Source organism: Ambystoma mexicanum, chromosome 4p (assembly GCF_040938575.1).
Source record: "Ambystoma mexicanum isolate Mex_15411 chromosome 4p, UKY_AmexF1_1, whole genome shotgun sequence".
Classification (NCBI taxonomy): domain Eukaryota; kingdom Metazoa; phylum Chordata; class Amphibia; order Caudata; family Ambystomatidae; genus Ambystoma; species Ambystoma mexicanum.
In genome coordinates this window covers 990,423,885-990,436,897 of record NC_090927.1, presented here as the reverse complement: position 1 = coordinate 990,436,897, position 13,013 = coordinate 990,423,885, and positions in this window count along the sequence as shown.

The following is a 13,013-nucleotide window of genomic DNA, read 5'->3' as shown; positions in this document are numbered from 1 at the left end:
AGCTGGAGCATCTGCATCTCAATGTGAACAGAAACCAGTGACACCATGATGGTGTTGGTAAGTGAAATTAGGGAAGGTGTGGCCCTTATGCACCTGTGGCCTCGTTTCAATCACCTGTATGCATTTACTGCCACCTTGCAGGTACAGTTATCTCTGCAGTGTTTTTGGAAGATTTACCTCCCAATTTCAGCTGGGTTACTGACATATCCCAACTTGTAATATGCCAGTAATGCCATTTTGGTATTTCAACGGTAATACTGTCCCTGGTAATACTGTCGGCTTAGTTTCCGCCAACTGTATTACTGGTGACAGTATTAGCTGCAACAGTATTACTGCTGACTTGTGATTCCGTGATAAGGTAAAAGTGGCAGTAATTGCAGGCTGCCGCCACTTTTATGTTATAACACCTAACTCGTAATGACCCCCATTATCTTGCCCTTTTTCTCCCTATTTTATGTCCTCTAGGTCTCTGGCATTTTTACATTGACATCTCTTCCACCAGAAATCTCAAAAATGTCACTATGAAAGCTAGAGGACGCTGGGCTAACTTTGGCTTAGGGGCCAGCATGCGTAAGCTCTCACAATCTCCAACAGTTTTCCAGGGGGAAGATCCAACAGCTTGGGCAAGGCTTTTTGCAAAAAATCCAAAGGGCGACCTTTCTCAATACCTCCTCGAAAGCCAGTAATCCTAATATTAGATCTTCTCAAATAGTTGTCCTGCTCTGCGATTTTCACATGAGCTGAATACAGAAGTGAAGTTAAACTTGTCTCATATTTTTTAGCGCTTGAATTTGAATTGTTGTACCGGAAAATCTGCTTTCCAGTTCTTCAGTGCATTTCTTGATCAAAGCTTGACCTTTTCTCATCTCAAGCACTGTTTGTTGGATTTTTCATATGGATAGCACCACTACGTCCATAATTTTCATTAGGTAGTCCTCTGTAGATTGTCCTTCAATATGGGAAGCAGAAGCATTCAATTTCTCTTTCCTCACCCTCTTGGATGGTTGAGAGTCTCCATCACGGACATCAGGAGACTCATCTTCATCTTCCACCCCAAGCTGGATCTGCTAGAAGAGGGGAGTCATTCCTGTCAATGAATTCCTATCAATGAATCTGTCATATATATATTCGCAAGGATCTTCAGGTGCAGGAGCTGAGCTTTCAAGCTGCTACCACTGCTGCTGCAGTTCTAGAATCCGGAACACAGGCTTTCTGATCATGAACCCCTATTCCATGCACTTTTCACCCCTCCCCCTCTCCCATGCACTTGCGCGTTCTCAATGTCACTGGGCCTAGTAAGATCGCTGTTTTGTTCTCCCCTGTGCCCCTCCCTTGCCGCGCTCTGAAACACTTGTGTACGAGCGCGATAGAATAAAATATAAATATCAATATCAACATCTGCAAGGCTTGCAACATATGCAGAAATGCAGCAGCTGATCCATAGCAACACATCCTACCCTTGTGTTCTCCAATCACACTTGCCTTTCGCACAGCATACTCCTGTCTGGTCCACACTTGGCCTCCAGGCATGGCTTTCTACCTAAATCATCATTCCTGTGTTTTGCCCTGTGAAAAATATAAAGATATTTCAGTATCGAAAAACCAATTTAACTGGGCTGCTAGAGCACTTCTGAAGCCCACCCCACAGCCAAACATAACTTGTTATTATTCCTCCTACAAAGCTGTCTCACAGAGTATGAATACCTCCAAACATGCTCAGAATATACCACCTTTATTCAATGCGGAGCTAGGGTCCAATTTACAGACTTATCCTGCATTCAACTGATCACGACATTCCTCTTTTCCATGATACATCAGCCCCTCATTGTCTATTGCACCTGCACACACTTCCCCATCCTCTTCTATTCTCCCTACTGCTTTTCTTCAACAGACTAATGGTCATAACACCCTAGGCTGGGGAACAATACACCAATGTCCAGATGAGCCGGGTGCTTTGAGACTGTAAGGGTTGTGATCGGGCAGAGTGTTTGATTATCAGACTAAAAACAACACTGAAACAGGAGTGGACTGGTATGCAAATGTTTGGGCTGACGCTAATAACCTTACTTCTTTAAAACTGTGGGTAACAATAAAGGCCCCGCTAGATTAGGAAGACTACCTGATTGCCGTACTTTCTGCAAGGTTAAGGTCCTTGTTAACCTTCATGCTTCTAAATATACTTTGTACCAGGGACAAACCTTTGTGCAACTGACTCTTCGTCCTGCAAGATATCTGATTATAAAATTGGAGAACTGGCAATCTATTGTACTTTCTGCTGCTTTACCACAAATACACAATTCTAAGGAAATGTTTCATCAAAGCACATCTCTGCAGACTTGAAATTAAAATGAGATGGGAAGCACAAAAGACAATTTTGATCGCCTACGATTTACAGCTCAACTATGATGTGGCTTGTTTTATTGGCAATGTAATGCGACTAAGGTTTGTTTAATGAGTTTGTATGCAGAAGACTCAATGTAATTTTGGTTTTAAAAGAGGTAATTAAACTTGTTAAAAATTATCTCTCCAACTCCCCAAAAAGCACTGATTTTTTTGTGCCCCACATCTTATTTTGCCCTGAAGATTTATAGTGACCTATATATATATATATGCTAGTAGTTTTTAAGTTGTCATAGGCTCTGTACACGGGCAAAACTGTGGTGCCTTCAAAAAAGGATAAGCCAAGGAGGCAGCTCCTGCATCATCCAATACATTCAAATGACAAAAGAGTGACTCACCAACGCCAAAAGATGAGAATTTGGACCCGGCCATGCAAACCATATTAATACAGATAAGGGCCTTGAAGCCCTTCATGGAAGTTACTAAGGCCAAATTGCAATAATCAGATGAAAAATGGTCTGCGTTTGAATCAAGAATGGTTGAAGTTAAATGGGGAGTAAGTGACGCATCGGATGTCACCAACAGAGTGGTACTGTTAGAACCCACAATCTAATATTTGTAAAAGCAATCAGAAAACTTAGAAAATCTAAATAGAAGGAATAATCTACACATTGTGGGTCTTCTGTAGGGTGTTGAAAAAGATAACCGTATCTTATTCCTTACCAACACTCTCCCAAGGTTTTTGGATCTTCCAACTTTGCTACAATTGAATATTCAAAGGGCACATAAAGTGGGTCCTATCAGCTCAATACGTAGTGCGAATAATTCCTCGAACTCTTATCTTCACTCTTTTGGATTATATGCATATTCATCTCACAAAGAACAAGGGGAAGCAAATCAAACAACTGATATGGGAGTGTAGACAAATGTACATATCTCAGGATGTTTCCAATGCAAGAGCTGCAAGGAGAAAGGAACTACTTACATTTAGACCCGCTCTAAAGCAATTAAATGCAAGATTTGCTATCATTCATCCATCAATCCTAAAAGCAACCATCAAGGGTCACACTGCTACCTTTGAGAATCCAAATAACCTTAGACACTTTATTCAGTCTCAACGAATGGAAGAAATGGATACTTCAATACCTACTCCCCAAAAAGCTTCAAAAGAATTGATGGAATACAATTTCATTGGTTATAAATTATAACTTGCATTGGAGTGGAGTCGCGGTTAGCCTCCTCACACTAAGCTCTCCACCCCTACCAACTTTCATGCCAACATGATTTGGTGTGGCTGTTTCCTGTTAGCCATGTTGTTACTTTTAGTTGAAGTTGCTATTCCTTATGGATTAACTTCACGTTGACGCAGTTTGTCTCTCTCCTTTTCTTCTGTGTCTTTCTCTGCATGTTATTATTTCTACAGAAACATCTACTTCTATACTGTAAAGGTATTTGCTACAACAATTTGATTTCTAGTGTCAAAACAGCAACTCATATGATTCTGTATACTGCGAGGGGTCAGAAATGAGAGGTGAACACAAAGTTGTAAGATTTTCATTATCTGATATTTTTATTAAAATAGAAGCATTGAATAAAGGCCTCCCTGTCCCTATACCTGCCTAGGAAACTAACACTAAAGATCAGTTTGTGTCACAACATCAAAACATATAAAATGTATGTGTGTCCAAAACATACTAATCTGACCCTCATACTAAAAAAGAACAACTAAGGGTGCAAGGAAATGCCTCTGACAAATAGTTTGGCAAAACATAGTCACAATTAAAGCAAGTAGGTAAATCCAACAGAAACAGTCTTATCCAAGGTCAAAACCCTTGTATTCAGAGGGTGGTTCCCTTCCCCTGGATCTTCAGGTAGGAAGGCAAAATATATCTCCTTCAAACAACACTATCTCAAGGATGGCAAAAGTGTCTCTTCTGAGCAAGAGTTTCTTAAAATTAAATACCAATTCTTTTGGTCCTTTGTTTAAGTCTGAGCAAGTTCCTGTGCAAACAATATGTCTCATACCATTTAGCTTTTCCTAAACTATCTTTCACTGAGTTCACTCAAAAAAGGATCTTGTTCAAATAAGATGTTCCATATATAAGATTCTGTTTAACCTCTTTGGGTATCCTTTGGATCCCCTGATGCACTTGTCTATCAGGAATCCTCTGGGTATACCCCTCTGCCAGGTATTTTGGTCTCAATATGAAAATGGTCTTCACAAATTCAAATGCCTACTTTCCTAGAGTTTCTAGTATACCTTTCTACCTTGTGTTTTACAAAGTAGGTATGTTTCTTTCTGTGACTTTAATGGACCTACTGGTATACGTCCCTGATGGGTATCCTTACTGGGTTCTTTAGATCCCTGGTGTACTCTCTTGCCAGGTATCTTTCTACAATTTTAAAGTTCTTAATAATCTTCAAAGTGCCTGGTGTCTTGATTGCCAGGGCTTCATTTCATCAACTTCTTAGATCCCCTGGTATACTCCCCTGCCAGGTATCTAACTACAATGTCTTATACTTCAATATATTTTGTGTGGATTGCCTGGTATACTCCCCTGCCAGTAATCCCTTTATGGGGTCTTACAGATCCCCTGGTATACCTGTCTGCCAGGTATCTCACCCCAAAAGGCTCACTGCCTGATGTGTTCCTTTCACCAGGTTTTCTTCTTGGTTTCACTGTCCTTCAAAATAGGTTTCACTGTCCTTCATTATAGCACAGTTGTATTACTTCACTTTGCTTTCACTTCATTGGCCTGAGGTACTACCTGTTCCGACTTTCCCCACATTGACAACTCATGTATGGGGACTTGTTCAAGCTGTGCCTTTTAAAATGTTCATTAGTATTTATTTGCTTGTGGTAATACTTGCACCAAATTTCCCCACATTGACATCTCATACATGGGGGCTTGTTCAAGTTCTGTCGTTGTACTTTACTAGGTAGGTATTCATATATTCTTATGTGTTTCTATGCCCCGGGGTCCCCAGTGGCTCTTGGCAGACTCTCCATTGTCTTGCAGCATTCCTGACCTATAGCATGTTGCTGAAATGAAGCTTTCTCTCTGGGACAGCCTCCTTCGCAAAGTAGACCTTCCTCCAGCGCTCCTGACCACTCCGCGCTCACCCGCCGGCAAGACTACTGCTTTTCTGCATGACCACGATTCCAGTACATCTGCTGTTGCTGGCGTACTCTGATGGTCCTTCCACAGTGCCTGCTGCGTTTCACCCAGCCTCACACCACGCTGGTAAGTAGTTGCGAGCAGCAGCCTGGAAATACCTGCTTTCACCAGCACAGAGCTTTTCCATATTACTTCCTTCTCCGACACTGCTCTCCTCTCTGGCTCTCTTATCCTCTTGAGTATGGACACCATGTTGCATCAAAACAACTAGTCTGCACATTTAATTTTGTGTTTCTTTTGGTCTGCATGAACTCCTTCTTCCTCCTCCTCATCTCAGTACGTGAGGAATTATGGGCTTTGGAGTCCCTAGGATTTCTCGGTTTCCGATAGGATTTTTTATTTAGAAAAACATTAGAGACAAGAGATGTTAAATGTGTATTATGTGTGCAAGAAATATTTTTTATTTTGTCGTTTTTGTCTAGAGTGATTTGCAGACATGGATTTCTGTATTTTATAAGGGGAGGAATTTATATGTCGATAACAAGTCATCAAGAATTTAAAAATGATGAGGTCTTCTTCCCCAGAAAGGGAAGAATACTGGATCTCTCCTGATGGAGTCACCACCTTTTCCCAATAGCCATCTCTTCCCACGTGATCCTCCCTCATAGTACCACTACCCAGGGTCAGGATCAAGTAGCGACTGCCGTCTTCTGGCCACATGGGAGGAGATCTTTGGCAGGGAATCAGTGATGACTCCACTGGATTCATCACAAAACCTTCAATATTGAGGATTATGGTTTTCATCTGCAACTAGATTGATGATATGCCACTTAATATAACTTCCTGGAAGGTAAAGGGACTCTATTAGCCCATTAAAAGAAAGAAAAGTCTATCCCATCTAAACAGAACCCAACCATCCATTACGTGCATTCAGGAAACACATTCAGAGGTTGTAGCTGCTAAACATAAGTGTCTCTATGTTGGTCAAGATTTTACAAGTGCGCCACATAGCAAGACAAATGGGGTGATTACTCTTATCAACAAAGCACTTGAATGTAAAGTTATTAAAACTCATTTTCCAGAACAGATTATATGCTTCTTTCTAAATCCATGTCAAACTCCCTTTTAGATGCCAGTATAGATTGTGTATCATTATCGGACCATGCCCCAGTTCATGTTAACCTTGCAATTGTACAAAAAAAACAGAAACTTAACAGATGGAGATTTAATACAGCTCTGCTAAAGGATGAGTTATTTACGCCTTTTTTTTATAACTAAAACACATAGTGATTTCTTTGCTGAAAACAAAAGTCAAGATACATCCATTGTCAATAACTGGAATTCTTATAAAGGGGTATTTAGAGGTCAAACCATCTCATTTGTTGCTAGGAAAAAGAACAAATTAATGCAGGAATCAGATGCAATTTTGAAACAATTGAAATCTCTTGAAATACAATACATCCATAATACTAATCCCTCCATTCTTAAAAATATAATTCGACTGAGACTTCAATACAACAAAATAGCTTCAGAATGTTCGAGTGCTAACATTTAAAAATACAAGGCTAATGTTTATCAATTTTCCAATAGAACAAGCAAATCACTTGTCTCATATTTTTTAATTAAAAAGATAAAGCAAGAGTTGTACTCATTAAAGGTCATTTAGGTAATAGAACATTTCTGAATAAAGATATTATTGTTATCTTCTCTAAATTCTACCAAAAGTTATATTCTTCATAATCACAGCCAAATAGCCCTCAATACCTATTCTAATGTGGATCTTAGGTCACCTGATAACTCCATTTCCTCAGATGAAATTCTTAAAGCTATTAGAGTCCTTGAAAAAGGTAAGGCACCCGGCCCAGATCGATTTTCTATAGATTTTCATGCACACTTTAATAATCTATTAATGCCCAAACTTGACAAACTCTTTTCCCATTTTGTCACTTTGAGTAAAGCACACAGGATGTTCTCTGAAGCCATGCTAATTGTGTTTCCAAAACCTAACAAAGATCCCAACTTCCTCAAAGCTACCAACCAATATCCCTGATAAATACTGATTGAAAAATCTTTGCTAAGATTCTAGGTAATGGACCTTTTCCATTCTTACCCAATTTGGTTAACAATAACCAAGTGGGTTATGTTAAAGGTAGATTGTTCTCTTCTCATATAAGATTATTCTTTTATATTTGAGAGATTGTAGATAAATCCAAAGATGCAGGCGCTGCTGTGGCTCTTGATGTCCAAAAAGCATTTGATAGGGTAGAATGGGATTATATGTTTAACGCTCTCAAATGGCATGGAATTGGTGGCCCCTTTGTTTCCATGATTATTGTGTTACCCCAAAACTGCTATTTTTATAAATGGACGGATTTTTCATACTTTCTCGTTTAGAGGTACGCGTCAAGGGTGCCCTTTGTCTCCCCTCCTTTTCATATTGGCAATGGAACCTTTTCTTGAAACAATTGAACTTGATAATACTATACAAGGAATTGATTCAGGAGGTGTACGAATAAAAGTAGCGTCATAAGCGGATGATGTGCTTCTGCTCCTTACAAATCTCGGTACTAGCATACAATGCCTTTTGGATACTATCTCACAGTTTTCAGCAGTCTCTAATAAGTCTGACATACTACCTCTCAATACATATTGAACTAAACATTACATTCAAGCATTTGGTATGAAATGGTGTCCAAATGGAATTAAATATTTAGGTATTGTGAGGGACCGGAGGGCGTCCTCACTTATTTTCCCCAGGTATCCTCTTCTTGGGTGCCCAGGGAAGGCAATTGCTTTTGGATCCCGACCCCTGCGGTGGATATGCGAGGGAGGATCACCTGGGTGGAGGAGACTTAGGGAGTGGGGAGAGGACATCCTTAGGTGAGACATGGTATCCCCCATTTGCCTTTCACCATAAACCCTCCATCCCTCAAGCCGTTATGGGCTTTTGCCAGCCTTTAGTCTATGTCTCCCCTAAAGTATTCCCCAATTGGCACCAGTATGGTATTGGGACATAGAAGAGGACAACTAGAACAACACATCCTCACTTTGGGAAAAAAAAAACACTTATCAAGCCCAGCCAAGTACTGGGATGAGGAGGAGGACTTCAAGAGCAAAGCAGGACTACCGCTTTGATGGTGAGCGGTCTAGTCCCTTTTGGAATGAGAATAGTGGCAGGACATTTAAAATCTGGAATTCCGAAAGAAAGGAGGTTAGCTGTGGGAGACCGCCCATACACTGCTGGGTGCAGGCAGACCTCTCCGGTGTGGCAGCATGGCAGGAGGAGTGCTCGAGACACGTGGAAAAGTGCAAAGCAGATGCAGCGGGTAGTGAAGGTACAGGACACTGGAGGCCAGTGGCAAGCCGTAGGAAGAATGCCAGCGAGAACGAGGGATATTATCGTCAGAGTCCTGCATCACAGAGGAAGTACTGCTGGGTGTGCGCAAGCCACAAGAAGACCACTGGGAGAAGACGCAGGGGACCGCAAGGAGAGACAGAAACCCGTGGGGGCAGAGGACCTCACGAGGAGCCATGGGACCGACAGGTTAGTGTAACCAGAAATGGAGAACACTGGCATGCGGTCATAGAAATACAGCTATGGACATTCATATGTGCTGAAAGCAAGACATTTTGAATATTGAACGAAATGAAAGCCAGTTAAAATTGATAAAAGACATTTTGATTACCGAATGAAATGAAAACAGGACATCTTGAATATTGAATGAAATGACAGCAAGTTAAAGCTGATAAAGGTCAATTTGAATACCAAACTAAATGAAAGCAAGTTGGGAACACTCTTGGATCTTGAGAGGAGTAAAATAAATATAGTGAATCGTACTGAAAGGATGTTTTATGAACTGCATTGAAATAATGAAGTGCATTAACTGAAAACAAGTGCTAGGAAAGCCAGGAAAGCACAAAGAGTTGTATGCCTGATATGAGAAATCCAGCATTGGTCAAAGCCAAGAAAGTGCAAAGAACTGTATATTATAAAGAAACAAGCACTGACAAGAGCCATGGGAACATAAGAAAGTGTAACAAGTGCATGATTGCCAAACAAACCACAATACCGTGTCTGAGGAGTGTGACACATGTGACTGAGGCAAGCCTCACTGCTGAGGAGAAGCAGTGAACTGGTGTTAATGGAAAAGCAGTCAAGAAGGGGTACATCGTGTGTTGTGCAAAGACCTTTTGTGACTTTGAAGTCATGTGTTGTTTTGAAAGCTGGAGGATTTGAACTCTTGGGGAAGGGAACCCGTGTTTGATGAACTACTTTGAACTTGGGGAAGGGGGGCTGATTATAAGACACAGGGCTAGAAGCAGCTCTGAACTTTACTTTGAACATTATTCATGTTGATGCCAACATCCCTACACATTGTATGCAGTTAGTTGTGAGGGAAAGTATAGGTTTTTGGACACAGATAGATAATTTACTTTGGACTTCCTGACGCAGACTATCCTTAGTTATCTTTAGGTATAGAAATCCCACCTTAGCATAGGGCAAGTTAGGCATTGCTCCAACCTGCATTTTTAAGTTAATAAAACTTTGTTTAAAGACCTTGGACCTGTTTTCTGTGTCTGACTCATGATGCCTACACAATATTCATATTTATTCGTCTACTAAAGATATCATCGAGTAAAATAAAAATATTAAACTATCCAGAATTAAAGAATTAACTTACTCATGGTCACTCATATATTTGTCATGGTGGGGGCATATTGAGACCATATAAATAATTATTTCTCCCATCATTCTGTACCGTCTTTATACGCTACCAATCCCCTTTGCTTCTTCTTTGTATAAAGCTATTGATTCATGCCTGATCAAGTCCTTGTAGGAGGAAGAAGTGGCACAGAATATTGTAAAGACTGGAGGGGGGTATCTGTACTCCTGCTCTCTATATGGCACAGTAGAGGCACAGAGCACCCCAGCCAAGATTCTATATTTGGTATTGTGGACGAGCAATCAAGGCTTAAGCTCCCAGGAGGTGATGCAGACTGTTTCTTAAGTACAGTGTAGTCCCCAAGCACCCACAAAGGAATGTCCACACACTATGTTAGTGATAACACAGTTCTTTATATAAATAGGCTCAAGTTATGAACACAATCACAATAACACACTTTGTGCTCAAGATAATTTAAAATGGTAAATATATACAATTTCTATGTGGTAACACAATTACTCTATGATTCAATTAAAATGCATCAACTGTACTCAGTTCAAATGTCATTCAAATCAGTTAATAATGTGGATGAACAATAGACATAGGAGGAAAGCAGGTTGGTTAAAACAATAGGCACAATACTTGTCCCTACCGATAGACACAGTTCTGTGTGAGGATCCCCCCACCTGGGCAACCTGTAAATACAGATATAAGGCAGGAGCCACGGATCGTCGAGATCCCTCGAAGAAATGATGAATAAAGGCATCAGTGCAGCAGCTTTGGTCCTGGCAGTGCTCGTCGCCAATCAATCGGGGACGTCCTGCGAGGATGAGGCATACGGTAAACCTCTACGATGATAGTTCGTTGCCGCGAAGAGTCACTGATGAACTGGCCCAGCAAGGGCGTCCCTGCGGTCTTCGGGTGGCGGGAAACCCACCGGCGAGAGCATCCTTGAATTCAAAGTGTCTTGATCAATGGAGTGTTGCAGCTCCGGTCGTCGTTGGCTTGGCCTCAATCGGTTCCCGCTTCTGGGCAACACAGCTTCGACGGGCCTCCAGCACTAATAGCAAACCCTGGTTGACGAAGGTGGATGGCTGTCGGGTGCTTCTCTTCGTTCTGCTCGGCAGTCCCTGTCTCCGGTTGACAGTCTTTCAAAGGCTGACTTCCATGGCGCTTCAGCAAAGGTTAGCGGTGCACGATGGTCCCTCGTAGCTTGGGGAGCGGTCTCCTAGCCAGGTCCTCTCTAGGATCAGTCTCAATGTCACCGCGGCTTTCAGATTGCGGTGAAGGTAACAGCAGTCAAACTTCTTCTTCGGGCTCGGCGGTCGAGATCAAGCTTCAGTTTCGACTTCAGCTTCTGAACGATTTCTAGCAGTGAGAGGCCCCCAGATGTGCTGTTCTGTCTCTCATTCACTCTACTGGGTCACACTCAGGCAACCAATAACTCAGAAGGGCAGTCAAGCAGCCAATCAGGCTCACAGTGCATTCCGGCCATTCTCCTCCCTCTCAGACACTCACAACAAGGAATGTGCATTGGGACAAGTGCCCAGCCATTCAGTACTCCACAATGCATTCATACCAGTTTCGGGCAGGGCTGTCTGAGTCTTTGTGTCACATACCAGAAACCAGACACCCATAACAAGAAGTGCATATTAGTCACACATTCCATTCACCCAGGTCCCACCCCGAGGGTGTACCCACAACATACAGTCACTAGGAAGGCTGCAGCCAGTCTGGCCTGGACTTCCCACAATACCATATATGGAAATTCCACCCAACAGCCAGTCAGGGGGAAGGGACAGAGTCAGGGCTTCCCAGGACTTTGGGAAAAACAAGGTAACAGGCAATAGAAAGCAAGAGGCCACAGGGGCCATCTTGTCTATTATCAGGAATCAACGGATTCCAATGGCACTGCCTGGGTATCCCAAAATGGACGATACTCAGAGCACCTGTCAAATTCAGCATGGAGCTGCCACCAGCCCATACCCTGCTGTTAAGACGGATTTATGAACTCTGTCCTGGTGGCGCAGAAGTTCAGAAGGCCAACCTAATTACTTGGAACAGGGTAACCTCTGGACGAGCCAGACCAATCAAGGTAGCGATCGCGGCGGTCAAGACTAGGTCTCAAGAGGGGTGAGGGTGACTGAAAGCCCGCAATGAGCACACAAAGCAAGAGCGCTTACAAACTACTCCAAACAGTTGTTATATCAAAAATAGATACACATTTATTTTAAGGCCTTTAAAATAATGACCGTAGCGAGAAAATCACAATATCACAATATTAAACCAACACATACCATATCAACACAATATATATACAAATACACAGTCGCAAGCATTTAAAGCACGAAATATGTAGTCCACCTGAAAGGAAAGGAAAACAGGCAGTGCGATAACGCTTTAGACTCAGTTCGCCTTTAGAGGCACCTAACTAGATGGAAGTCCGAGCCCTGCGAAGAGTGGAGCCTTGTGCTCAAAGTACCTGCCACGCCGGTGCCAACGGGCAAAAGGGGAAGCTCTTCGGAGGAAGTCAGGCAGTTCGGGTTAGTGCACAGCAGAAGAAGAACAGGTTCCGCAACTCAAGCGCAGCCTCCACAGCGAGCAGAAGCAGAGCGCGAGTACGGCAAAAGGGTGCTGTTTTTACACAGCAGGGAAAAGCAATGGGATACTGCAGGAGGGCGACCAGATCCTAGCTAAACTACTCACCGGTCCCCGAAGCAAGCAGACCCAGGCTTCTCCACGTTAGTTTCAGCAGCTGGCAGGTTCAGAAGAGCAGGGAACGCCTCGTAGTCGTGTAGAGCAAAAAGACGTCCCAATCGACGAAACCAGCACAGTTTTGTTGCCGCAGCAGGACAACGGAGCGGCCGTGTGTATTCAAGCCAAATGTACA